Source organism: Mustela nivalis, assembly GCF_964662115.1.
Source record: "Mustela nivalis genome assembly, chromosome: 1".
NCBI classification, from domain to species: domain Eukaryota; kingdom Metazoa; phylum Chordata; class Mammalia; order Carnivora; family Mustelidae; genus Mustela; species Mustela nivalis.
In genome coordinates this window covers 169,533,589-169,548,381 of record NC_139020.1, presented here as the reverse complement: position 1 = coordinate 169,548,381, position 14,793 = coordinate 169,533,589, and the positions used below count along the sequence as shown (strand labels likewise).

At 39.0% G+C, this 14,793-nt stretch overlaps 1 pseudogene across 1 annotated transcript in view; it reads left to right on the top strand.

The window, feature by feature from the left end:
- The window catches only part of LOC309863680 (conserved oligomeric Golgi complex subunit 8 pseudogene), a 297,813-nt pseudogene that overhangs the window by 65,271 nt on the left and 217,749 nt on the right, over positions 1-14,793 (top strand). Inside the window, exon 3 of the transcript XR_014316656.1 lies at positions 3,780-3,893. The product of XR_014316656.1 is annotated as a conserved oligomeric Golgi complex subunit 8 pseudogene (transcript). The remainder of the gene's footprint in view (positions 1-3,779; positions 3,894-14,793) is intronic.

The window sequence follows — 14,793 nt, the reverse complement described above, 5'->3', positions numbered from 1 at the left end:
CAGTGATGGAAAGGGTGGCTAGGCAAGGAAGAGAAAGGGCAGAAGGGCTCTGAGATTCAAAGCAGGGAGGCACCTGGGTGGCTCAGTCTTTAAGGATCTACCTTTGGCTCTGGTCACAACCCCAGAGACCTGGGATTGAGCCCTGCATTGGGCTCCCTGCTCAGCAGGAAGCCTGCTTCTCCCTCGCCCCCTGCTTGTGTTCCCTCTCTCACTGTGTCTCTGTCAAAATAAATAAATAAATAAATAAATAAATAAATTAATTAATTAATTAATTTAAAAAAAAAGAATCAAAGCAGAAATTTAAAAAAATATATTTTATTTATTTATCTGACAGGCAGAGATCACAAGTAGGCAGAGAGGCAGGCAGAGAGAGAGAGGGAAGCAGGCTCCTTGCTGAGCAGAGAGTCGGTAGCAGGGATCCATCCCAGGACCCTGAGATCATGACCTGAGCCAAAGGCAGAGGCTTAACCCACTGAGTCACCTAGGCACCCCCAAAGTAGGACGTTTTTATATCATTGGGAACCTAGAATGTTTGGATTGAAAGGATCCTTAAAATCTCTCAATTTTGCCCTATGTTACATTCATTTTCTTTCTTGCTTGTTAGTCAATCAGCTTAGCGGTTCATTGCTTGGACTCTGGGTTTGACTGCTTGGGTTTGAGTCCTGGCATCACCTGTTCCTGAACTTATGTAACTGGTCAAGGTGTTTAACAATTAGATGTCTCAGTTTGCACATCTGTAAAATGACAAAAATAAGAAGGAAGATCTTGTTTTGTTTTAAGGATTAAATGGGCTAATGGATGTAAAGGGCTTAAAGCTCTGTGCCTAGCACATAATGAACACTCAGTACATGTTGCTTTTTATTGTTCATCAAAGACTTTCATAGCCACTGTGTGCTAGACAGGGGGCTGATACCAAGAATGAAGTTCAGTCCCCTTAATAAGAGAGGGGAAAATACGCCACAAGTGATTATCTAATGTTATGATAAGCCCTACCATGGACAACAAATGGAACAAAGTGTGTTGTCAAGTCTGAGGATGGAGCAACCATATTTGATATTTGGTTCTATATGGACTTGATAAAAGAGAGGTGTAGGGATATGTTTATCATCAAAGAGAATAGCTCACAGGGATTTAGAGCTCTGGAATGATCTGGAAAGTTGGATGTGGCTGGCTCAGAGGTACGTATGGGCAGGCAGGTGGGAAATTCAAAATTCCCATCCGGTGGAAGGTGATTGCCCTGCCTGCAAGGCTGTGTGTTACCTCTGGTTGCTCTATGAATTTCTATATTCCTAATATGTTTGGTGTTTGTTTCTGAATGTATCTTGGGGTGTGTTGACTATTGTTTAGAAGGTCTTACTTTATATTTTACATGTATTTCAGTTTCTGAAGGTTAAGAAGTGAGATGTGTGTGAAATGTGGTTCTGTCCTACCGTTGCTTTAGCGAAGTTTGCTGGTCCAGAGCCATTATCTGACACCATTTATTATGGGTCTCAAAAAAAAAAAACCAAACAAACAAAACCCAAAAAACAGGGGCGCCTGGGTGGCTCAGTGGGTGAAGCCGCTGCCTTCTGCTCAGGTCATGATCTCAGGGTCCTGGGATCGAGCCCCGCATCGGGCTCTCTGCTCAGCAGGGAGCCTGCTTCCCTCTCTTTCAATCTGTCTGCCTCTCTGCCTACTTGTAATCTCTCTCTGTCAAATAAATAAATAAAATCTTAAAAAAAAAGAAAAAAAACCCAAAAAACATTTTCTGTCTTAACAGTCAGAGAGCACTTTAAAAAGCAACTCCTCTGGGCAAAAAGTTGAGAGAGTTAACATTAAACACACTGATTTGTTTTTCTTCCTTTCTCTTCCCCTCTCTGCTGGCCAGCCCCGTCTTACACCCCTGCTTTCTCTTCCATTTTAATTTCCCTTTTAAGGAGTCTCTCCATATTCTTTTTCATTTTCTGCCATCACTATCATCTCAAACTCCTCCGTTTTCCAGCTTCTCTTAGGACTGTGGTGTCACACCGGGGTCCCCCCTACCCGTTTTGGGGTTCTGTGGAGTTAACCAGGCCTGGTGGAATCCCCAAATTTGTACTCTGGCTTCCACCTTACTTCTCTGACTTGCTTTGTATATTGAATTTCTGAGTAAGATTTTGTTTGGAGATATAGTTCTGGGGTTACAGAAAGTTTAATATTATGGCCTTAGGGTTGTGAGTCATACTTCATTTCTCATTTACTTTAACCACTTCATAAATAGTAAAACAGATTTGAGTAGGACCCTTTTCAAATAAATGTGTGTTTTTTTTATTTTTCACAGTTGCTCTTTTGAACTATTCTTTTCCTTTATTATTTTGCTTACATATGGTGCTATTTGGTGTGCTTTTTGTGGGGTAATGTGTTGGAATGCTGTCTTATAATCTTTCTCTGAATTATACAAGTCAGAATGGCATTCTTGAATCTTGTTCTTTAAAAACTGTTGCTGAGTAGTATTATGAAACCCTTATATCAATGACATATAAGGTTCAAATGGCATGATAATATGCAGATTGATAAACTTTTCTTAGGTTGAATAAAAGATACATTCCATAAAGCAGGGACATTCATGTTTCTTCCCTCTGTTGAGTGTGAGGTGGGTCTACCTGTCCCACAGTCCACATTCAGAAGAAACAGAGAATCAGAAAGAAAAGGAGGAGACAGTAATTTGATATTTTTTAGATTGTGAAACTCTGTAGCTATATGATAATCCCACATCATTTTTTTCCACCTGCTCTCTGGTGTATCCCAGCTAGTTCAGAGCAGAGGAAAAGATCAGAGTGGAAAGTATAGGTAAGACTCATTCATGACCTAGAAGATGACTCCTCCTCCTCCTTTCTTTTTTTTTTTTTTTTAAAGATTTTATTTATTTATTTGACAGAGAGAAATCACAAGTAGATGGAGAGGCAGGCAGAGAGAGAGAGAGAGGAAAGCAGGCTCTCTGCTGAGCAGAGAGCCCGATGCGGGACTCGATCCCAGGACTCTGAGATCATGACCTGAGCCCAAGGCAGCAGCTTAACCCACTGAGCCACCCAGGCGCCCCCTCCTCCTCCTTTCTTAGTGATGGCAAATAATTAAGTCTGATATTAATGGGCCAAGACTAGGGAAGATTTGGATGAAATGTGTTCTAGAACCTTCTTTTTAGGAGTTTTGTTAAGCAAATAGATACAATGCAAGATAAAGCAAATTTCTTTCCTATTCTGATGTTTACTTCTCTGAAGCTTAGAGGCTGTTCAAATTTCTTCCTTTACTTATAACTGAGCCAAGCTATACATATGTATTAGTTTTAGGTCTTTCCCTGTAAATCCGATCCTCAGACATTTTGTTCCTTTTCTGAGCCATACTGCATTTGTCTGCATCATTCTCGCCTTTAACACGAAATTATCAGATTCCTTATAGGTTCTGTTCTTCCCTTGTGCTAAAATATACCTCCCAAAATGGTTTGATCCAAATATATTCTGTCATTGTCTAAAAGAGGTTTGAATCTTATTTCTTTTTGAATATATGTGTGCGTGTATGTGTGAAGAAATTCTGAATCTGATAATCCCAGTTTTGTGGAGATTTAAGTATTTCTTACAGTGAAATATAATTTCAGAGAGTTCTTTATATTCAAAGAACCAAAATGGTTTCTTTGGGGAATTTAGCCTGAGGAACTAACTCAAAACATGGAAAAAACTGAGTGCCAAAAGATGTTTGTTGCAGATAAATACCTAAAGGCAAAAAACTGTAAACAACCTAACAATGAGATTAATGGTGTTTTCCAGGTGGGTGTATCCACGCAGTGAAATATCATTGGATCCGTTGGATAAGGACTCTGAAGATGGCACAGCACTGTGAATAAACCACCATGTGACAACACCTGTGTACTGCGATTATGAGTGAGTCAAATTATTTGGAGGAAAACCGGCAGGGATTGTGCTGAGATATTAACGCTAGTGTGGCAAGAAAGCCAGGAGTAATAAAACCCTCTTTCTGTCTTCCATTTGCCAACAGTCTCTTATGTGCCAGAAATTACAAGAAGTACCTCCCTGGACTAACTCACACTGCTTTCCTATAGCCGTCATTGTCTATGGCCAAACCTCCCTGGATAAGCCTGATCTCGTCTCATACAGCTGTCAACGATTCCCATTTGCAAAGAAAGAATTTAGAAGCTCAGATAGGTTAGATGATTTGCCCAAAGTCATACTTGCTCTGAATGGCTGGGTAGGGCTTCAAAGAGAAGGCCTTAGGCATTTTATATATTTATTTATTGCATGCATTTTAACAAGAGAATGGAGAAGAGAGAACTGAAGTAGTGGTCATACAACCTGAATTCAAACATCAGTCTTCCCGCCAATAGATGGTTTGACCTTGATCTGCCATTCCTCGTTCGTAATCAGAGGTGCATTGAAAGTGAATATCCACAGGGAGCGTTCCTATGTCAAAATTCTTGGGTGTGGTTTTCTAGTTGACTGGCGTGTATCTCTTACTCAAAAAATAAGGTCATTCTGTGAGACTTGGATGAATCGTTTTTGCTATCGTTTCTCATTTCAGACCCTCCATATGTTAACAAAGATTGTCTCTCTTACAGAGATGCAAGGATTACTCTACCAAAAGGTAGTGTGGTTGGTGTGCCTATTTAGGGGGAAAGGACTCATGAGGTCTAGGCCTCTTTGCATTTGTTTGCCTAAATCAAGAGAAAGGAGCATGCAAGGGGTGACATGATTGATGGGGAGTTTCAGAGCTCTGGCTGTTGCTTGAGTATGGCTCATAAATTTCTGAAAAGATTTCCCATTTAGCTGGGTGCATAGCCTCATGGAAGACAGCTGCCTGCACAGCTGGGGCATCAACCCTCACTCATCATGTGGGATACAATAGGAATGGCTCCTAGCTGGTAATATTCATGCCCATCTGTTGAGATAACATGGTGCTCTCATGAACACTGGTCAACTTTATCCTCCTCTACCCCCCTCGAACCTCTTCCCTCCTACCTCCCATCCATCTCTAGCCATGCGCATTTTTATCTTCTTTTCAGATGTCCTTTCTATTTGGATAGTATTTTGTTAGTCCGTACAGTGTGAGGAAATTGTCATTAAACTTGAATGTACACACATACCACTTGGGGATCTTATGTAAAGTCATATCATAATTCACTTGATGTGAAGCAGGGCTAGATATTCTGCACTTCTAACAAGCTGTAAGATGGTGCTTTTGTTGCAGCCATGGATAGATGGCTTTCTTCTCCACTGTGCGTTTTCTTATCTTGGAAACTTAAATTAGTGAAAGGTAATTAGACTCCCATGTAGTCTGTGAATGTTGAATATTGCCTTCCTGTTGAGCATCTTGGTCAAGATCTGTACTTGTACTTGAAGGCATGTAGCGAAATCACAAGACATAACCAGAACATGATTGGGTTTGCCATTTCCTGATAATTGAAGGAAGCAGTCTCATGCTTAGGACCTGGAACTCCTATAGAGTGTATATGGAGCTAAGTGGGGATAAAATGAAGGAGAGTGGGGCTGTCAGTTCTCACCTGTCCTTGGTCATTTCCTGATCTCAGATAAGAAGCTCCCAAACTCATTATCTTAGATTTAGTCTCATCTACAGAGGAAGACCTGCAGGAGAGGTGACGGCCTAGTAAATACCAAGGCTCCAAGGTGATGGGGCATCACTGCCAGTAACATCATGTACAGAGAGAGAACTTTGGAGGAAATGGCAGTGACTCACCATGAGATCATCATGTTTATAAAAGAGAAGAAGGGAGAAAAGGTAATGTCCTACCAGATCCTTTGAAGCAGTCCTATTTTGCCTGAGTCAACGTAGTCTAAAGGAAACTCAATAAAAGAAAAGAATGAGAAAAAAAAAAAAGTGTGTGGCACATCAGCCCAACCTACCAAGCAGCTTCTGGACCAATTTTTTCCTTGGCACCATAGGACATTTTGATTTTCCAGAGAAGTGTTATATATGACATGTATAAATATAAGTGTTATATGTATAAAATATATATAAAATAGAAGTTAAAGAGCCCTGAAAAATGCTTTTAGAGAAAGAAAAAAGATTTTGAGTTTTTTGTATTGTTTAATTCACAGAGGCAAAGCAGGGATAGAGAGCAGTTTTGATCGAAAGATTAGTTGTGATGGGTTCCTGCCTTCTCCTGGATGGACTCTTGAGGGTAGAATCACTTAATTCCTCTTTATAAATAATTTTAATTCCCATGCTTTATAATTCTAGATAAACAGCAGATTAGGATAGACATGTGGGTAGACCCTTTCCCACACTCTGGGAAAATTGGTATTTTCCCATTTAACTTACGTGATGGAAAGAAAATTTTGCAGTATGAAAACAAACAACCTGATGATCTCTGTAATCCAAAATCCAGGCTTTCTGAACTTCAAAGCAAGCTCATAAAAATGACTTGAGAGCAGTACAGAGCTGTCCATACAGTATACTTTTCCTACATTACATCCATCTCCTTTTCTACAGCTACCTTAGCCTCTATCCCTACTGAACTATTTCTCGTTCCTGAAACCCATCATATTCTTTCACTTCTCAGGATCTTTGTTTATCTGGTAAAATCTCATCATTAAAAAATTCTAGCTCACAAAATGCAATTCTTATACAGCTACTTTGGAAATGTTTTTGTCTTTTTTTAAATAAAGAGTAACACATATTTACCAAATGATTCAGGAATTCCACTCCTAGATATCTATATCTACATCTACATCTACATCTATATATCTATATATACACACACACATCTATTCCATATATATAAATACATTTATATATATATGAAAACAGGTCTAGACAAAGACCTGTACTGGAGTGTTCATAGCAGCTTTATTCATAATAGCCCTAAACTGGAAACATCCCAAATGTTCATCATCTGGTGAATGGCTAAACATGTTGTGGTACATCCATATAATTGAATACTATTCAGCAATAAGAAGAAACAAATGACTGATATATGCCACACACTGGATGAAAATCAAAAGCATTATGCTAAGTCACAAAAGCTAATACCAAAGATTATATATGATATTATTCCATTTAGATAATTTTGTTAAAGGCAAAATTATAGGGACAGAAAGATCTGTGATTTCTAGGGCCTAGGGTTAGGGGGAGGATATAGAAAACAATAGGGCACAAAGACAAATTTTGGTGTGGCCATTCTTTTTAATTTTGGTAGCACTGGTGCTTACATGACTCTGTTTGTCAAAGCCATCAACCTGTGCTTTTGAAAGGATGAGTTTTACTATAAGAAAACTGTTCCTCAAATCTCACTTGAGAAATTCTGACTCACAAATCAGTTTCTCCTCTGATCTCTTTTCCATACAGCCAGTTGTAGCCGTAAGTTCTAATATACCATTCACCACCTTAAACTTGACTATACACAGGGACATATCACATGGGGATTATGTTAAAATGTAAAATACAATTCTCTAGCTCTGGAGTTGGGCTGGAAATGCTACACTTTTTTTTTTTTTTAAATTAGTTATTTGACTGCAGAGACCAACAGGGTTCAATCCCAGGACCTGATATCATGACCTGAGCTGAAGGCAGATGCTTAACTGACAGCCACCCAGGTGCCCCTGGAAATGCTGTATTTGTAATAAGTTCCAAGGTGATGCTTGAACTTAGGGCTGCAGACCACCCTTAGAGTAGATGGCTTTATACTATAGCATGAAGTTTCCTATCTTGGAACTTTAAGTCCTTAATAGATGACTGGGTTGCCCATGTGGTCTTTGGTGTTGAGTGTTGCATTTCTCTTAAGCAACGTTATCAAGGCTGGTGTTCTCCATGAGGGCGTGTAAGGAAAATCACAGAATATAATATTTTTCTGTACCTCTTTCCACTGGGAGCTTCTCAAAAACCAAGTCTGTGTATTGTTTACTATTTGGTTTTTTTACACTTGAGCATTGGATCCTAATATACACTCAGAAAAACTTTGTGGAATGGATGGGTGGATGTAGCAATGCCATAAATGATAAGCAGTGAGGTTCCTCTTAGGAAGAGTGACAACTGGAAGAATACCAGGCTTTTGAGCAGAAGCAGAGTCCATTTAAAGTGCAGGGATCAAGTCAAGAGACCAGACAGTAGAATGAGTACATACCAGAAGTTAACTTAGACTTGCCTTCTGTAGGCCTTTAAATTCCCTAAAGTCCTGTCCTTTCTCTGGCAGAATCTGACCCACAGGCTTCTCTTCCATGCTTCTGGCCCATTGCCTGGTGTCTGTCATTGCCACAGTGCTATAGATTATTGAGATTAATCTGTCTTGCGGTTGTACTAATGACCCCATTTTCAAGCTGGATCCCCGGAGTTGTAGGAATAGCTGATATTGGTGTACAGGGAGCTCTCTACCAGAGGGATCTAAAGGCAAGCCTCGTGAGTATTGGAGCTTGTTTAACAGTTCCTGGTCAACAGACCTAAGTTTCAGATGTGGTTTCATCACTATCTGTTTTTGTGATCTGGCCAAGTCACATATTCCATGCCCTCATCTGGAAAATAGGGAATGAAGTAAGCCAGGCAAACCTATTCTTCATCCTGTTCTTCATCCCCCAAATTTGAGGTTTGTGACTCCCCAAACCTTACTGCTTATGCTCTAAGTATTATGAGGATTTAAAAATATCTTAAATCCTTGTTATTTAACTGGATGAAACCCAAGTCCAGATGGTTGGTGTTCCCTGAATGATGTACTCTTTACATATGAGAACTTGATTTGCCAAGTTACCCCACTATTTTCATCTCACATTCGTGCCCAACAGATTTATTTAAGAGGGAAAAGCTTATATGAAAATAACCTCAAAATAAGGGCACTTGTTGGAACTTTTCTGATCATGCTAATTATTGACTTCAACCTTGTATGGTTTCAAATGGACAGCTGTGTATAAATATTAATTTTTCTTTGAGGGCTTTCACAAAGATTTTCTTCAGTAGTTTTGTTTTCACAACACAATCAAGAGAATTAGTGGTTCTGACAAAACAGCAATTAAATGTGTGCCACATCTCAGCTTGTAAAGTGACACACAGTTTCTGGAAACAGGACATCATTTTAAATGGAATTAGTTTCCTTTGTCATATTATTGATTGAAACAATTATGATCTCAGCTCTTTGCTCTTTTCAAACAATTTCACTTCAGAATCTTTTTTTTCTCATCTTCTTTTGAGGTAACCATTTGAAGTGGCCAAGATAGTCTTTTTGTCGATTGTCCTGACTTCTTACTAACAGATCCCAATTTTTCCCAGCTTTATTCTGATTTCTGTCCTTCATTTCTCTTTCACATATTTGTAGATCTTGTCATTGTAATTTTCCATACCATCTGGTTAGGATGTGTGGCCAGCATATCACCTGACCCCCAAAGCTTCATGATCCCTTTCCAGCTGGTAACTGGTCTCCTCCCAAAACTACATTTCCCAGCACCCTTTGCATCTGGCAAGACTCTAAGACTAGTTCTGGCCAATGGAATGTGAGTGTGGAAGTGGTGTGTCATTTCTTAAAGAGACAAGCAGGCTTGCCTTCGTGATCTTTTTTTATCTGTCACCTCAATGGGTAGAGGACCATGCGCAGGACTGTCAGACACACTAGCATTGGGGTATCTTTGAAAAGGAAATACATTTCTATCATGTGGCATCACTGAGGTTTCAGGGTTGATCTGCTTTGGCAGCTAATGTTACCTAAATAACACAAAATGTTATCAGATCTGCATCTTTTTTTTTTTTTAAAGATTTTATTTATTTATTTGACAGAGAGAGATCACAAGTAGGCAGAGAGGCAGGCAGAGAGAGAGAGAGAGAGAGAGAGGAGGAAGCAGGCTCCCTGCTGAGCAGAGAGGAGCCTGATGCAGGACTCGACCCTAGGACCCTGAGATCATGACCTGAGCCGGAGGCAGTGGCTTAACCCACTGAGCCACCCAGGCGCCCCAAGATCTGCATCTTTAATGTCAGGTTTTCATCTCTTGTTTTGAGCATGGTATCTTCTAGGACTTTTGAAACAACATTTTTTTTCCTAGCTTACTTTATTGTAAGAATACAGTGTCTAATACATATAAGATACAAAATATGTATTATTTGGCTCTTAATGTTGCTGCTAAGGCTTCCAGTCAACAGTGGGCTATGAATAATTAAGCTTTTGGGAAGTCACAAGTTACACTAAGATTTGTGACTGGGTGTGGTCAGGGAATGGCAGCCATAGCCCCCACATTGTTCAAGTGTCACCTATATTGGGAAATAGGCAAAGAATTAAATAGACCGAATTGGGTAGGTGGCAGAGTGTCCTGGGACGATTTGTTACAGTCTTCTATTGAAGAAGGGCCTAGAGGATTCAACATTGATGGAATTTTTAGGAGACAAGTTTGAATAGAATCTTGCTATTCTCAGGTGTGTCCCAGTTTTGCTCAGGTGGTAAAGGCTTCGGGGTTATTTTGGATTTGCAGGGAATGGGTAAAGCAGATAATAGCAGGACAGTGTGTTGTGTGGGAGCAGCAGAGTGAAATGCAGAGTTGGATGAAAAGAAAGAGATTCCAGATCTGCTCTGCCCCTCGGCCTCTATAACATTGGTCGGTTATTTAATCAATGCCTCAATTTCCTTACCTGTAAAATTGGTATAATGGCACTTTTCTTGTAATAACACAGAGCAAAAGATAAATTACTTAAGTGCTCAACACAGAACCTGGAACATTGTGTCAAATGTGAACTATTTATCACTCTCCTTGCTTTTAAACACAACTGATACATTATGATAAACTCGTTCACTGCTGGGTCCTCAGCATCTACAACAGTGCCTAGTACACAGGGGCTCAATAAATAATGGTTATCTGAAAGAACAAATACAGTTTTTATTCTGTTTTCCTTTTCCTGTACTATTGCAAGCATTCTGTAAGTTATTTGCAAAAACAGGATTTTAGAATTGTTGCTGTGATCAATATTTAATAAACACATTTAGAACTCATATATCCAATTGTGAGCTTCTCTTCCATGTTGTCAGCAAGTAATCACTTTTTCTAAAGATGCTGATCTTGAGCAATATATTTTTGCAATTTCTCTTAGGGTAATATATCTGGAGTCTGTGGCATATTCTTTGAACACTGACAAGGGTGGCAAATTGTCAACCTTTGCAGGTGAATTAGATTACTGGAAATAGTCACAAGTCACTCCTGACTGCGTTGTTGAGTATGAAGAATGATTTGCCATGATGAAAATGTAGAGCTTAATGTTGCACAAATTTTTAAATGACTCTCATTGCACAAAGAAAATCTCCAAAATTGTACCAACCTGAAGAATTCATGTTGGAACAACTAAGTAGTCACACAAGCTTGCTGTTAAAAACAAACACAAACACAAACAAACAAACAGACAAAAACAAACAAACCAAAAAAACCCAACCTATCTGAAGGTGTTTCTTTCACTTAAAAATCCTGCGTCTGTTCAGAGGAAAATATTCAGTTTTTAAGAGGTCTTTCTTGGTCCAACTTTCACAACATTTGCCTCTGAAAATAAAAATCCTTGCTTCGGCTTTTTTGGCTAAAGAGCTTGAAGGGAAGTCTAGTAAGATTCGAATATGGAAAGTCTTTCTCAGTACCTTCTCATTTCCAGAAGGTTAAATAATTGAGCAAATTACAGTATAGCCGAGTAAAGACTTTGAAGATATTTGGGTTCCTGCTATTTGATAGTTAGTCCTACAGTGGTATTAAACAGGTGGTAAGACCTTAACTTTCTTGGAAGTAAAAACTTGAAGAGAGAAGGACAGTATAATTTTCTGTATGTAATACCTTAAAATAAATTTAAAGGGTTTGGGGAGACAACCCGGCAGGGTTATCCCATTGCCTGATACTAATCACCATCTTTAGAGGGTGATATGATTATTTTATTATTATGTTATATTCTTTTATATCATATTATATATTACATAATACTTATATAATATTAACTATATTATAAATAATATACACAGATATATATATATTATATGTTTTATATATATTATTTTATTTTATATTGTAGTACTATTAAAAGACTTTATCACTTACAGAACAATGTCAGATACTGTGTTTTCTTTGATTCTCCCAACATGCTAAGTGGGCATGATTATCTCTAATTTCCAGATGAAATAACCTGAAGCTGAAGGAGCCTGTGACTTGCCTGAGGTCAGTTAAATAGTGAGTGAGCTGGGACACTAAAACAAGTTTGCAGTGCTCCCCACCCTCCCCACCCTGCCTTTGGAAATATCTGGTTATTTTGATTCATTGTGAGTTTTATTTTTTATTTGTTTTAATTTTTTATAAAATGGGCTTCAAAGTGCAGCATGTCAGCTGAACCATGCTTCAAAAAGTAACAAAATAAAAACAGTTGTTGCTTTGCTTGAGTGCTAACTTAATGGAAGTACAAGTACTTAGGTTTGGTAACACAGGCAGGAGATCCAACCTTTCTCATTTTATGATTGGGAATTTAACAGTCTTGTTGATGCTAAAATTTACCTCCTCTCCATGTTAGATACATTGTATGATATCACCAGATGAAACTAACTTATTTTTCCACTGAAATTTTCGATGGGCACATTAGAAAATGGGATACTTTAAAATGGCATGTTTTTGTACAGATGGAGAGAGAGAGGTTCCCCCTCCCACCCCCATGCAACCATTATGTTTCATTGGGTTACTGATCCACACATGTGACTGTGCGCCGGCCTGTCTTTCAGCCTGTCCCCAGCTTTTTATTAATCTCAACTCTCCCTTCTAAGAACATTTACACAGCCCCGTCATTTTGTGAGCATGCAGTACTTTTTAAAATGTGGGAAAGGGAGTAGTATCTAAATTTTCTCATGGTAGAGCGAAAGCCATTTTATTGGTTCTGTTGGGAACCAGTAGCTGTTCCTGTCAAGAGATGATTTTGACAGCAGTAGAAGCCTCTCTCTCTGTTTCAGTGCTGGGTGACAACTGCATTCCTTTCACCAGGCCCTGTTGTTTTAAGAATATTTTCTTTGCCTTGCATTCTTGGTTTTAAAACATTACCTCTCCACAGAGGACTTCAGCTACATCCCAAATACTGGATTCCTTGGAAAATAAACTAGAAGTAAATACAGAAAGATCCTGTAATTAAGTCGTTCTTATAGTAAATACATGATTGTGATATTTACATAATACACAACAATTTTTTTGAAATGTAATTTTTTCCCTACAAAATTAGTTTTTATTGTGAAGAGTGATGTTAACCCAAACACCCACAAATGAGCTACGAGTATAAAACCTATAATTTAAATACCTTAACATCACAGTGTTTTCATGGGGGTGGCAATTCTGATAGTCTTTTAGGTACGTATGTGTTTGCATAATTTAAAAAAATATATACTGTACTTTCTGATTTCACATGTAAGCATTTCTCCATTTTTCTGGATCGTTTTTGTAAACCTCCATTTAGATGGCTGCGGAATAGGCATGCTGTGTGGTTCTCTGTACCATTCCCTGAGTATTTCTTGTTGCTGTATTTGTGCTTCTTCATAGTCACAAGGAATGTTGCCATAGGGACCTGAATAGTGGTTTCCTGTGTTCATGATTATTTTCTTAGCACTTTTATTTCTTCCTTCCTTTATTTCTTCTCTTCCTTTCCAAAACTTATTACATCATAATTATTCTTTCTCTTGAGAAATTGTCTAAGCAGCTGCCTTGAGGTGGGGGCCAGTGTACGTTCTATTCTCTCAGCTTAGGAGACTTTTCACCTTAAAAACAGCCAAACCAATGACCCACCATCATTGTAGAATTTGCCTCAAATGTCACTCCTGCAAAGAGCTTTTCTCTTTATTATCAGTGGAGTTGTGGCCCCGCCTCTGTGCCCTCTGAAGGTACATCAAAGCCCTAACCTCCAGTTCCTTTGAATATAACTTCATTTAGAAATAAGGTCTTTATAGATGTCATCAAATTGAGATGAATTCATTAAGGTTGGGCCTGATCCAATGACGGGTGTCTTTTTGTAAGACAAGGAAAATCTGGGCAGAGATGCACACAGGGAGAATAACTGTGTGAAGATGAAGGCAGATATGGAAGTTACACTCTCAAATAATGCCCAAGCCAAGAAATGCTTGGGGCTACGAGAAGTTGGAGGAGGTAGGAAAGGAACCTCTGCTAGAGGTTGTAGAGGGAACATGACCCCACCAATACTTTGATTTTAACCTCTGGCCTCCAGAACTGTGAAGGAATACATTTCTGTTATTTCAGATGCCCCAGCATTTGAAACTTTGTTACAGTAGTTTTAGGAAACAGGTACACCCTTCTTTTTGAAGTAGTAGCCACACCTCCTTTGTCCCACCATGTTGGTTTCTATCCCATTACCCTGGTTTATTGTTTTCATAGCAGTGTGTGAAATTCTTGTGTTCATTTTTGGGTTCCTATGCTTATTTTAAAATTCATGTGTAGTTTTTAGCTTCTTTGCTTCACATCCCCCCCTGTCCTTCACGGAAACACAAGCTCCTTAGAGAACTGTCTGTCACTCTCAATTGTGCCTGGAAAACACATGTGATTTACCCGTTTTTGGCATTCTAATGACCTTACCCCTCCATCTGATTAGGAGACTGCATACCTTCCTTTGGAGCTGAGAATGGTGTTGGTTTTGAAGTGATAACTGATACCTGAAGGGTTAATTCTGAAAACTTTTATAGCCACTGGGCTCTGTAGAAGCTGGTGCCCTAGATCAAGGAGCCAAAGGTGGCAGGAACAGAGATCAAGTTATATCCAGAGAAAGCAGTGGAAGAGCGCTTTCTTATCCCTTATCTTCTAAGACACACAAAAATGCAGATGATCTAGACTGACA